The sequence below is a fragment of the Tupaia chinensis genome, unplaced genomic scaffold (genome assembly GCF_000334495.1).
Source record: "Tupaia chinensis unplaced genomic scaffold, TupChi_1.0 Scaffold000704_1, whole genome shotgun sequence".
In the NCBI taxonomy this organism is placed as follows: domain Eukaryota; kingdom Metazoa; phylum Chordata; class Mammalia; order Scandentia; family Tupaiidae; genus Tupaia; species Tupaia belangeri.
In genome coordinates this window covers 2670497-2682309 of record NW_006160227.1, presented here as the reverse complement: position 1 = coordinate 2682309, position 11813 = coordinate 2670497, and positions in this window count along the sequence as shown.

The window sequence follows — 11813 nt, the reverse complement described above, 5'->3', positions numbered from 1 at the left end:
GGGCGCCAGGGGTGCGGGCCCCGCGGGGTGGCCATGGAGTGAGGAGGCGCGCGGACTCGCGCTCGGACCAGCGGACGGACGCACGGACGCACCGACGGCGGAGATGAACAGAGCAGGTAGGAGGCTCCGCGCCCTGGGCACCCTGGGACGCGCGGAGGGTCCGCCCGGGCGCGCCAAGTTGGAGCCCGCTGGGTGCCTGCAGCGAGCTGCTGGGGATCCCCTGACCTTCCGTGCGGCTCGGCCCAGACCGGAGTGTGGGCGGGTCTGGGGCGCCCTTGCCGGGGGGAGCCGTGACTTGGGGACACCTGTCCGAGACGCCCCCCAGCTTTGGCGAGGCCGCGCTTTGATTTCTCTCCCACCGCGGTCCCCAGAGTGAAGGTCTCTTGGCGGCGGAGGAAGGCTCGCCTTTCTCAGAAACGACTTGGTCGCACCCCGAAATCCTCCCGCTTATTCCTCCGGCCCCCCCCTAGGTCCTGGTTCGCCTCTTAGGGGCCCCACCTGGCCCATAGGACCGGGCTGGGGGACTCCCCGACACCGCGTTCTGTTCCTGGTCCTTTCTCTCCCCGCCAGCCCCCCAGACTGGGCGCTCCGCTCGCTCTCAGGATGAGACTAAAAAGCCCTAAATGACCTCCCCTACAGCTCACCTGTCCCTCCAGAGCCGTGGTCCCCACGGCCTTTGTGCTTCCCCTGGGAAACCCCACGCTCTGGGGACGCTTCCCTTCCCCGCTCTCCGGGCGCCCCTCCTCCCCCACCCGCCCTCGCATCCCCCGGAGTCCCTGCCTGTTTGTAACTCCCCGACTTTATGAGCCAATTTAGGGATTTCATGAAGCCAGGACGTGTTGGGGAAGAACGCTCCGTGACACCTCGGGAGCTGTGCCATTTCACAGACTTAGAAAGAGAGACCCGGAGATGGGCGGTGCCTGGAACCTGGAACCGGGGCGCTGCATGCTCAACCGCATCCCCTGGGAAGGCAGAAAGTTCCCTCCAAGACAGAGTTTGCGAGGCGCCGATCCCAGGTCCTAGCCAACCTCGGCGTGCTCAGGGCGGGTGCCCCTTCATCTTGTCATTCTCCTCGAATTTAGGTGAAAGCCGCCCCTCCCCGACCAACACCCTGTCCAAAGCCTTACTTCAGAGCACACATCCCTAAAGAAACAGGAAGCCACCATTTTGGCTGTCTTGGAACCGTATCCTGCTGGTGTGTGTGTGTGTGTGTGTGTGTGTGTGTGTTGGGCCTTTTCTTTTTAAAAATCTTTTTAATGAAAAAAAAAAAACAAAAACAAAAAACCAAGCCATTGTCTTGGGAGTTGGGTGCAGGAGGGAGACGCCGGGCTGCAGTGACCTGTCAGAGGACTTGGCAGTGCCAGGCCCTGTGCGCCTGGGTTGGGAGTAGGTGGGAGAGACCGGAGCAGGGTGCCAGTACCCAGCCAGCCACCGCTTGGCGGAAGAAGGGTGTCTCGTTCTGTGCCAGCCCTGGCCGGAGCCTGGCGAGCTTTTTCCTACACTCCCAATAAAAGTCACTCTAACAATGGCGCGAGCCTGGCCCGTTTCCTCCCATTTTCCGGCCTGAGGTTTGTGTGCGTCCTCCCTCTCTCTGAGGATCTGGGCAGTGGAGTCAGTCGGCATGACCTGGTGCAGACGTGGTCCCAGGAAGTCATAGCAGTTGCCACTTGTGGGTTCAGCTGTCCTGGGACCCGCCGCCAGCACAAACCTGGCCTCTTCCCAGGCCAAGGCGGGACAGCAGCCTCCCACCATGAGCTCCGCATGACCCGATCCTGCAGTGTCACGCTCGCCGCCACCATGGGGCCACACAGGGTCACGCTCGCTGCCACCATGGGGCCACACAGGGCCGAATCGCCCTGCGCTTACTCAGGTGACCGGGAGTGGGTTCCTTCACCTCTCCATCCCCTAGTTTCTTTGTCTGACAAATGTGGATAAGATCTTTGTCACTGAGGCCTCATGATTAAAGAATGCACGTGAGGTGCTCACGGCAGTCTCTGTCACATTATAAGCGACAGATAAGTGCTAGCGGATATTTATTGACCGCTTAGTCTGGATCACGTCCCTCTCTCGTGTTGGGCTTGTACCAATTTATTCAGGTTTCTCGGTAAGTTTATAAGAGGACTGTGGTTGCTGGCCTCCTTTTATAGATGGGGAAACTGAGGTGCAGAGATTTTCTGGCCACTGGCTTAGGAGGGGCTCAGTCAGCATCAGAGCAGACTGTTGGCTTGAAAACCTGCTTTGAGTTCAGGGCCTTGCACGTAGTAGGTATGCAGGTAATGCTGCCCGGGCATCTTCTGTCTGTTCCCTCCCTTGAACGTCTCTGAAAAGATGGGGTATTTCTTTCCTTTAATCCGGGGAAGGAAACCGAGGCTCACGGAGGAGGAGTGATGTCCCCAAGATGACACTGCCAGGATGTGGTGGCCTTGGCATGGGAGCCTGCATCTGCCTGAGTCCCGGGCCATGCCCTCCCCAGAGCGTCCTGTCGTGGATCACTGGATGTGCTTAACAGCAGCCTAATTAGAAACCGCCAGGCTGGGCTTGGACATTCCAGAAGGCACCCAGGAATGAAAGTTAAATTAAGATGCAATTGGAAGGTGAAATTGGAAGATAATTACTCTTGCAACATATGGTCGTGAGCGTTCCAGGGGGACCACAGTGAACGGCATTTGAAATAGGCTCGTGGGCTGCAGACAGCCGTGTCAGAGGACAGCGGAGGGAAAGCATACGTTCAGGAGGCTCTGGGGTGGCCAGAGCAGCCCACACTGTTTATGCCTTTCATGGGGGTGAGGAACAGAAAGAGTGAGCGAGTGAGAGGCATCCCGACCAGGGTCTCATGCAGCTCCCCTCCTCGTCCTGGCCAGCCTGGATTCTGGACACATCCACCCGCAGGTCTGCCGGGGAACCGAACTGCAGTCTTCTGTATGGATCTGGCTTGCTTGAGCAGTGCGTCCCTGCTGCTCCACCAGGCTGGTCCCTGGGGACTGTTCAGGCTGATGTCCTCACTCTACAGATGGGGGAACGGCTCAGAAAGAGAAAGGGACTAGGGACCAGCAGTTAGCGTAATGGCTATGTCGTGGACTCCCACGTAGTCGACCGCGGTTCGTGTTCTGGACCCGGTGGCTTAAACTCACGCCAGGCGCGTGTGCATGCGTGCCCAAGATCCCGAGAGGAGAATGGAGGAGAAGGGATTGCGGTGTGGCCATCCTCCCTGGGGGGTGATTTCTCGCTTTCTATCTCTCTGTCTCTCTCTGTCTGTCTGGCGAGTGCACGCGCCTTATAGCGAAAACCTCTCCAAAAGAAAGAGAAAGGGACTTGCCTAGGGTCAGCAAAGATGACGTGGAGATCGGGGCTCCCGACTCCCCGACCGGTGCTCTTCAGCAGCTTTTCTAATTCCCACGTAGCTGCAAGAGCGCGGCAAGCACAGACACGTGAGTGACAGATATTTAATTAGAACAGAGCGAGGAGATACGAGCGGGTACCGGGGGCTGGCTGGGATGGCTTCTATCACCCGAACCAGGTAAAAAGGCCCTCCTCTGTCTTCATGGCTCCCCTACCCCATGGTTAAATAACTCAGCATCTCCGCCCGAAGGGTGCTCTGCTCCTAGTCATCCCGGGGCAGGCGTGGTGAACTGCTGGGGGGCCCTGGGCACCAGGAGCTCGGGGTGGGGAAGTGCGATCCCAGGCCCCGCCATACAGGGGAGGGGAGGGCAGGGCCACCCAGCAGCCAGAGAAACTTGGGGCTACACAGAGAGTCCCCAGCTACATCCGTGCTGTGTTCCTGATCGCTGGAAAGTCTCGTTCAACCCAGAGGGGGAATCCTAGGTCCGACCGGTCCCATCATCCCCCGCCAGACGCTAAGACGCAGCAGACTGGACCCTAAGACCCTTCTGAAGGGTTAGGTGGTCCCCTGCCCCCGGGCCTCTTCTGCACACCCGGTTCCCTCTACCTGGGATGCTCTCTCCCCTAATTTTTTTTTTTTAATAATTATTTTATTTAGGGGGACCAGCCATTATGTCACTGAACTCCCATGTAGTCGACTGCGGTTCGAGTCCTGGACCCGGTGGCTTAAACTCACGCCGGGCGCATGTGCGTGTGTACCCAAGATCCTGAGAGGAGAATGGAGGAGAAGGGATTGTGGCGTGACCATCCCCCCAGGGGGTGATTTCTTCTTTTCTGTCTCTCTGTCCCTCTCTGTCTTTCTGGTGAGCACACGCACCCTATAGCAAAAACCTCTCCAAAAACAAAAAAAGAATATTTAACTTTATTTTAATTTGACCAGAGAGAGAAAGAGAGTGAGACAGCAAGCCACCAGGTCCAGGACTTGAACCAGAGTTGGCCATGTGGGAGTCCAGCACCCTTAACCATGCCAGCACCTTTTTTAATTGGGAAGATCCCCCATATTCAGCGTGCATAGGCGTGGGCCTTCCTGCCTGAATCTTCTCTAAGGGGAAGGGGTCCGAGACCCAGGGCTGCATCTGGTTCCTCGTGAGAGAGCGGGGAGGCTGGAGGGAGCAGAGCTGGAAACGCACGCATGCATGGTTTTCCTGCACCCTCCTCTTGGCCGGCGGGGGGGCCCCAGGGCTACCATCTTGGTCCTGCTCTTCCCTGTCCACACCTGTCCCCTGGCGCTCTCACTGAGCTCACACCCTCCAGCTGGACTGCTCTCTGGAACCCAGAGCCCACCTGACACCCCTGGGCAGGCGTGTGACACGCACAGACCAAAGTCCTGGTTTCCCTCCACAGCACTGCCGTCTTCCCTGCTTGGCTGGTGACAGCTTCACTTTCCCAGTGGTTCAGAATCCAAACCTTGGTGTCACCCTGGACTTTGCTGAGTTTTTGACCCGTATCCGGGCTGTCCTCAGATCCCTTCTGCTCAACCTTCATGCGTGGAATCTGACTCCGTTTTGCCCGGCCGCGTCCTCACTGCCTCCCTGCTTCTGTGCTGTTTCAGCTTATTTCAGCAATCAGCCAGAGCGGCCAGGGCCTTCTGCACAAGACCCCGCAGTGGCTTCGGGGCCACTTGAGTGAAAGCTCAAGTTCCCCATGGTCTGCAGGGCCCGGCGTAACCTGCACCTCCCGGGCCCTCTGGCCTCTTGCTTTCTGCCCTCTACACACTGGCCTCTGTGCCATTTGCCGGACAGGGCCGAGACCTGGCTCCCCTTGCCTCTTTCCCGCCCTGACCTCGTGTCCTCTCAGTGAGGCCTTCCTGGTCACTCTATTTAAAACTGCAGAAACACGGGCCAGCAAGTGGCCTGGTGGGTAAGGTGTTGGATCCCACATGGCCAACTCTGTGGTTCAAGTCCCGGACCTGGCAGTTTGAGAAGCATGTCAGATGCATGTGCGTGTATGCTCAAAATCCCAAGGAAAGGGCTCACAGCATGGCCATCCCCTCTGGGTGGTCCCCTCATGGTCATGGTCCCTTCTCTGTCTCTGTCTTTCTCCAGTGAGCACATACACCCTATGACAAAAACAAAAAAATGCAGAAAATGGCAGAATCACTCCCCTAATCTTTATCAGCTTCTGATATACATATATATATATATATATTTAGAGGTTTTTGCTATAGGGCGCGTGCGCTCGCCAGACAGACAGAGAGAGACAGAGAGACAGAGAGTGAGAAATCACCCCTGGGGGGATGGCCACGCCACAATCCCTTCTCCTCCATTCTCCTCTCGGGATCTTGGGCATGCACGCACACGCGCTCGGCGTGAGTTTTAAGCCACTGGGTCCGGGACGTGAACCGCGGTCAACTACATGGGAGTCCAGCAACATAGCCATTACGCTAACTACTGGTCCCCAGCGTCTGATATTTGATACGTAATACATTTACCTTTTTCTTGCTTATCTCCTGCCACATCCCGTTTAAGGTCCCCAAGGGTCAGGCCTTCCTTTCATCAGTTGGTGTGTCCAAACAACCTAGGGGAGGACCTGGCACATAGTAGGTGCTCAGGAAATATGTATTTAAGGGAATTGGTCTAAAGGAACTTGAATGGGAGCCAGTTAAAGCAGCGGGCTCACCTTACGGTCAGATGGTCCCCGAGCCCTGGACCCAGCCTGATTTAAAGTTCTCTCCTGACTCGCTGTCCCTGGTCTCTCGGCCTGTCGCTTCTCTGTATGTCACCCTTCTCTGCCTCGCAGGCTCTGGGACCCGAGTGTCCACTGTAGCAGAAGCACCGTGTGGCAAAAAGATGACCACGCAGGGACCCAGTGGTGGCACGATGTGGCAGGTCATGCTCGGCAAGGCGACCCCCAGGAGAGGTTTCCAGTGGCCTCTCTGAGTGGGACAGACCTGGGGCTGAGGCTGGCTCACGTGGTCAAGACCATGTCAGGGGTGCGTTCTCTGTGTCTCTTGCTCAAGAAGCAAATGAGGAACCAGCAGGTGGCTGGCGGTTAAGGCACTGGACTCCCACACGGCTGACTGCAGTTCTAGTCCCGGACCTGGCAGCTCGAATCTCACACTGGGCGCGCGGGTGTGTGCCCCAAATCCCAGGCGGTGGGGGAGAAAGGACTGTGGTGATCGATGTCTCGCTTTCCCTCTCCCTGTCTGTCCCTGGCAAGCACACACTCTATGGCAAAAACCTTAAAAAAAATAATAAAATAAAAGAAGAAGAAAGAAATGAACAAACTTGGAAAAAAAAATGGTGAAGCCAGAGAGCGAGGCCCTGTTCAGTACTCACTGTGCTGGGTGATCCACACCGCCCTCTTGCCCTCTCTGTGCTGTTTCCTCATCCTTCTGAGCCTGCTTCCCGGGACCTCAGAGAGGATGCCGGTGAACCCCCGGGCCGACCCGAGCACTGGTCGTGCTTAGGGGCTCCCTGGGAAGGCATTTTCTTGCAGGATCACGCCTCAGACGCCCACTGTAACCTTTTCCTGCGGAGACGGCGCCCACAGATCAATAGCTTGATTGGATGAAGGATGGGGTGGGGGCGGCAGCCATGCAGCCAGGGCAGCGGCCATTTGTCACGACCCGCCTGTCCCTGTGTCACAGGTTCCGGGCCTGTGTGAAATGCCACCTGTGCAGGATGAGAAATGAGTGTCCTCACCCCCAAAGAATGAGCCCGCCAGTGCCTGCCACCCGGTGTCACCCGCCGTGTCAGGGCAGAGTGGGACTCATTCCAGGGCAGATGTGGGTAGGCCCCTGACTTCATGTGGACAGAACGAGCTGACGCTTCCCGAACATTCCTGTGTAAAGGCGTGCGGTGAGACACCTGAATGTGTTACGTACCCCTCAGTCCTTCAGCCAGGTGCTGTGTGGCACCCAGTTAATTTTATTACTTATTTATTTTTAAAATCTATTTATTTATTTACTCTATTTACTTATCTTAATTTGACCAGAGGAGGATAAAATGAAAGATTGAGAGAGAGGGAAAGTGAGAAAGCAAGCCGCCAGGTCTGGGACTCGAACCACAGTCTGCCATGTGGGAGTCCAGCGCCCTTAACCACCACACCACCTGCCGGCCCCTGTGGTACTTAGTTTACAGAGGAGGCACTGAGGTTTCGTTTCATAGCTTTCTAGTGGCGAAGCTGAACCTCGAAGCCAGAATAACCAGGCTCCAAAGGCTCGCTGCTACCCCACGCTGACAGGGGACTGAAACTTTTTTTTTTTAAAAGGTTTTCGCTATAGGGTGTGTGCACTCACTGTAGAAACCGAGAGAGGGAAGGTGAGAAGTCACCCCCCAGGGGAGATGGCCACACCACAATCCCTTCTCCATTCTCTTCCCAGGATTTTGGGCACTCATGCACATGCGCCCAGTGTGAGTTTCAAACTTCTGGGCCTGGGACTCGAACCACAATTGGCCATGTGGGAGTCTAGTTCCTCAGCCACCATACCGCCTGTTGGCCCCAAAGCTTATCTTTTCAAAGTTTTGTTTTTTTCCAATCATTTAGACAGGTATTTTTCTAAAGTAGGAGAGAGTTGACGGCTTATGGAAACAAAAAGTAAGAAAGTCACTGTTCGAGAACCAGCAGTTAGCGTAATGGCTATGTCGCTGGACTCCCACGTAGTCGACTGCGGTTCACGTCCCGGACCCGGTGGCTTAAAACTCACGCTAGGCGCGTGTGCGTGCGTGCCCAAGATCCTGAGGAGAATGGAGGAGAAGGGATTGCGGTGTGACCATCCCCCTTGGGGGGTGATTTCTTGATTTCTGTTTCTCTCTGTCTGGCGAACGCACGAAACAAAAATCTCTCCCCCCCCCAAAGAAAAAAAAAAAAACAGAAAAAAAAAGAAAGTCACTGTTCTTTTACATTTTTAAAAAGAATTATTTATTTAGTTTTTTATTATTATTTTTACTATTAACTTCATTTTAATTTTTTCTTGGAGAGGAGAGTTTTCTTTTTTCTTTTTTTTTTTTTTTGGTGTTGTTATAGGGCACTTGTGCTCGCCAGCAAGACAGAGACAGACAGAGAGACAGAAAGCGAGAAATCACCCCCCAGGGGGGATGGCCACACCACCATCCCTTCTCCTCCATTCTTCTCTCGGAATCTGGGGCACACACACACACGCGCCCGGTGTGAGTTTAAGCCACCGGGTCCGGGACTCAAACCACGATCGACTACATGGGAGTCCAGTGGTATAGACATTACGCCAACTGCTATTCTCTATTATCACAGTTTTGCTACAGGGCATGTGCACTCACCAGAAAGAGAGAGAGAGAGAGAAAGTCACGAGGTCTGAGACTCGGAACCGTGCTGAGCCCTGAGAGAGTCCCAGCGCCTTAACCACCGCGCCACCTGCCAGCTCCCACCTGTTAGCTTTGGACGACTCTAGGTTAGTAGCCGGATGTCAGGGGCTGGCCCAGCGCTGAGGCAGGTTAATGTGGGGCGGGCTCGGGGCTTGACGCTTTAGCCTTTAAAGCCGGTATGCGTGCTGTTCTCTTTTTCTTGCTGTCCGCTCCCAGCTCTTACAACTGGCAGTGCCCCTGCCTTCCCTGCCTCCCCGACTCTCCTAATTAGCATGTGCTGGGAAAACAGCCAGCCAAGTCCGCTGCTCAGAATGAGGGGAAGCGGCTCTGTAAGGGGCTGGCAGGTGGCCGGGTGTTCGAGGCACTGGACTCCCACATGGCTGACCACAGTTCAAGTCCCGGACCTGCTTTCTCACTTTCCCTTTTTCTCTCTGATCAAATTAAAAAGTAATAATAAGGAATAAATGAAATGATTCTTTTTTTATTTTTATTTTTTTAAATAGAGGTTTTTGCTATAGGGTGTGTGCGCTCACCAGAAAGAGACAGAGAGACAGAAAGCGAGAGACCACACTCGCACACCTCCCCCGGGGGATGGCCATGCTGCAATCCCTTCTCCTCCATTCTCCTCGTGGGATCTTGGGAACGCGCACACATGCACCTGGCATGAGTTTAAGCCACTGGGTCCAGGACTCGAACCGCAGTCAACTACATAGGAGTCCAGCGACATAGCCATTATGCCAACTGCCAGTCCCTGGCTGGATACCATCCTGAAGCGTGTGATTTCCCATGCGACCCTCAGCCAACCACACAGACTCACGCCTCAAAGTTGCAGCCTTCACGACATCATTCTCGAAGGGACGAGACAAGAACAATGCAGTCTGACACGCCGGGGTCTGACCCTGCATTGCCCCTGCTTAGCCCCTCCGCGAGTGCCCCGAGGAAGTGCTCTCCTCCTGAGTCTAGACGACCCTTGCACCCGCAGTGCTGTGGGTAGGCGGTAGGATCCAGCAGGTTCGCCGTAGAAGGGACGTGAGCTCCGTGAGGATGGTGGGGCTATTGGTGATCCATTCAGCCTTTTTCTTGGCACTGGGGCAGTGTTGATAGACAGCTCCCGAATGAATGAATGAATGAGTGAGTTAGTGAGTGAATGAGGCGGTCTGCCAGCTCACATTTCATTCGGTCCAGCAGTCCCCAACCGTTTTGGCCCCAGGGCCTGGTTTCGTGGAAGACACTTTTTCCGTGGAACGGGGGTGGGGTGGTTTATGAGTGTGCGCAGCCTAGATCCCTCCCATGCACAGCTCACGGTGGGGTTCAAGCCCCTATGAGGATCTCAAGCCCCGCTGATCTGACGGGAGTGGCACTCCGGCGGCACGCTGAGCGATGGGGAGCGGCTGTAAATACAGAAATACAGATGGAGCTTTGCTGGCTCGCCGGCCACTCACCTGCCGCGCATCCTGTTCCTAACAGGCCGTGCACCGTCTGGGCTGGGGACCTCTCATTTTGGTTGCATGTTGTTATCTGGGTTGTGTACAGAAGAAAGGCTTGCTTACTTTTTTTTGCAGAATGAATGTTTAGTGAAAACATAAGTTGTTATTTTCTTTTTTTTGGAGAGGGTTTTGTGATAGGGCACGTGCGCTCGCCAGACAGACAGAGAGAGACAGAGAGACAGAAAGCGAGAAATCACCCCCTAGGGGGGTGGCCACACCACAATCCCTTCTCCTCCATTCTCCTCTCAGGATCTTGGGCATGCACGCACACGCGCCCGGCGTGAGTTTTAAGCCACCAGGTCCAGGACTCAAACCGCGGTCGACTACATTGGAGTCCAGCAACATAGCCATTACGCTAACTGCTGGTCCAGTAAATTGTTATTTTCTAGACAGGGTCTCACTGTCAGCATTACCCTGACAGCTTTCTGGCTGGTACCGCAGGTGTGTGCCACCACGCCTAGTTCTTAGGGTCTTGCTGCCTTGCCCCGGCCAGCCTCCAGCTCACAATCCCCTGGCCCAGTCCCAGGGATGACAGGCTCGCGCCATGCACTGGGCCGCTAGGTGGCGCTGAGATAGAACCCGGGGCTCCCACGTGGTCCACCGCAGAGCTCAGTGTCAGCCGCGTGCCCTTTCACCTGGGCCAGGGTGAGGGGTTTTTAAAGATGGTGGTGGAGGGCGTAACCCCAAAACCAAACTCGGCAGGTTGGGTTCCCTTAGGCTGGGACACCTGTCCTTAGTATTCCTTTGCCAATGACCCATAGGCGTCTCCGAAAAGAAAAAATACTCATCGTCATTTTGTTCTCCTTTTCTCTGTTTTCGTCCTTCAGACTCACCAAAACCACCACTTGCTCCCAAGCCGAAGACGCCCAGTCCACTCACGCCAGGGACTGCACCCAAATTCCCTTCCTCTCCCAGGCCTGACGGGCTCCGCAGCCCCAACTCCATGTCCAGGGGCCCCAAGCCCCCCATCGCGCCGAAGCCCAGGCTGGCCGCCCCCCGGGGCCCTGCGGGGGGCCCCGGTCCAGCCTGGAGTGCTCGGAGTCGGAGACGGACGAGGACTACATCGTGGTCCCCACGAGAGAGGAGCCCAAGGACTGGGCCCATGTGGAGAACGCATTCGCGGTGGCTCCAGCAGTGCCCGGGACAGATGGCCAGGAGGAGGAAGGCGAGGTGTGTGGGGCAGAGGGGACAGGAGCCGGTGAGGACCCGGCAGCCCCCGCCGGGGAGGAAGGCGAGGTGTGTGGGGCAGAGGGGACAGGAGCCGGTGAGGACCCGGCAGCCCCGGCTGGCCCAGCCGAAGAGGCGCTGAGCGGAGAAGGCGAGGGTGGCGAAGGCGACAGCCCTGAAACTGGGGAGGAGGAGGATTGTGACAATGACACAGGGACAGAGGAGCAGGCGTCCACGAGCGAGGAGGAGGAGAAGCTGGTGAAGGAGAACAACGCCTACAACCTGGGGGACCGGGGCGCCTGGGACGGGGAGGCCATCCTTCAGAGGGACATCATTCTCACTCACGTTGACCCAGAGGATCCTGCAGCTCCTGGAGAGGAGCCCCACTCGCCCGACACCCCCGGGGAGCTGGAGGAGGGTGATGAGGCAGGCCATGACAGTGCAGAGCTAGGAGGGGTGGATGAGACCGTGGAGTCCG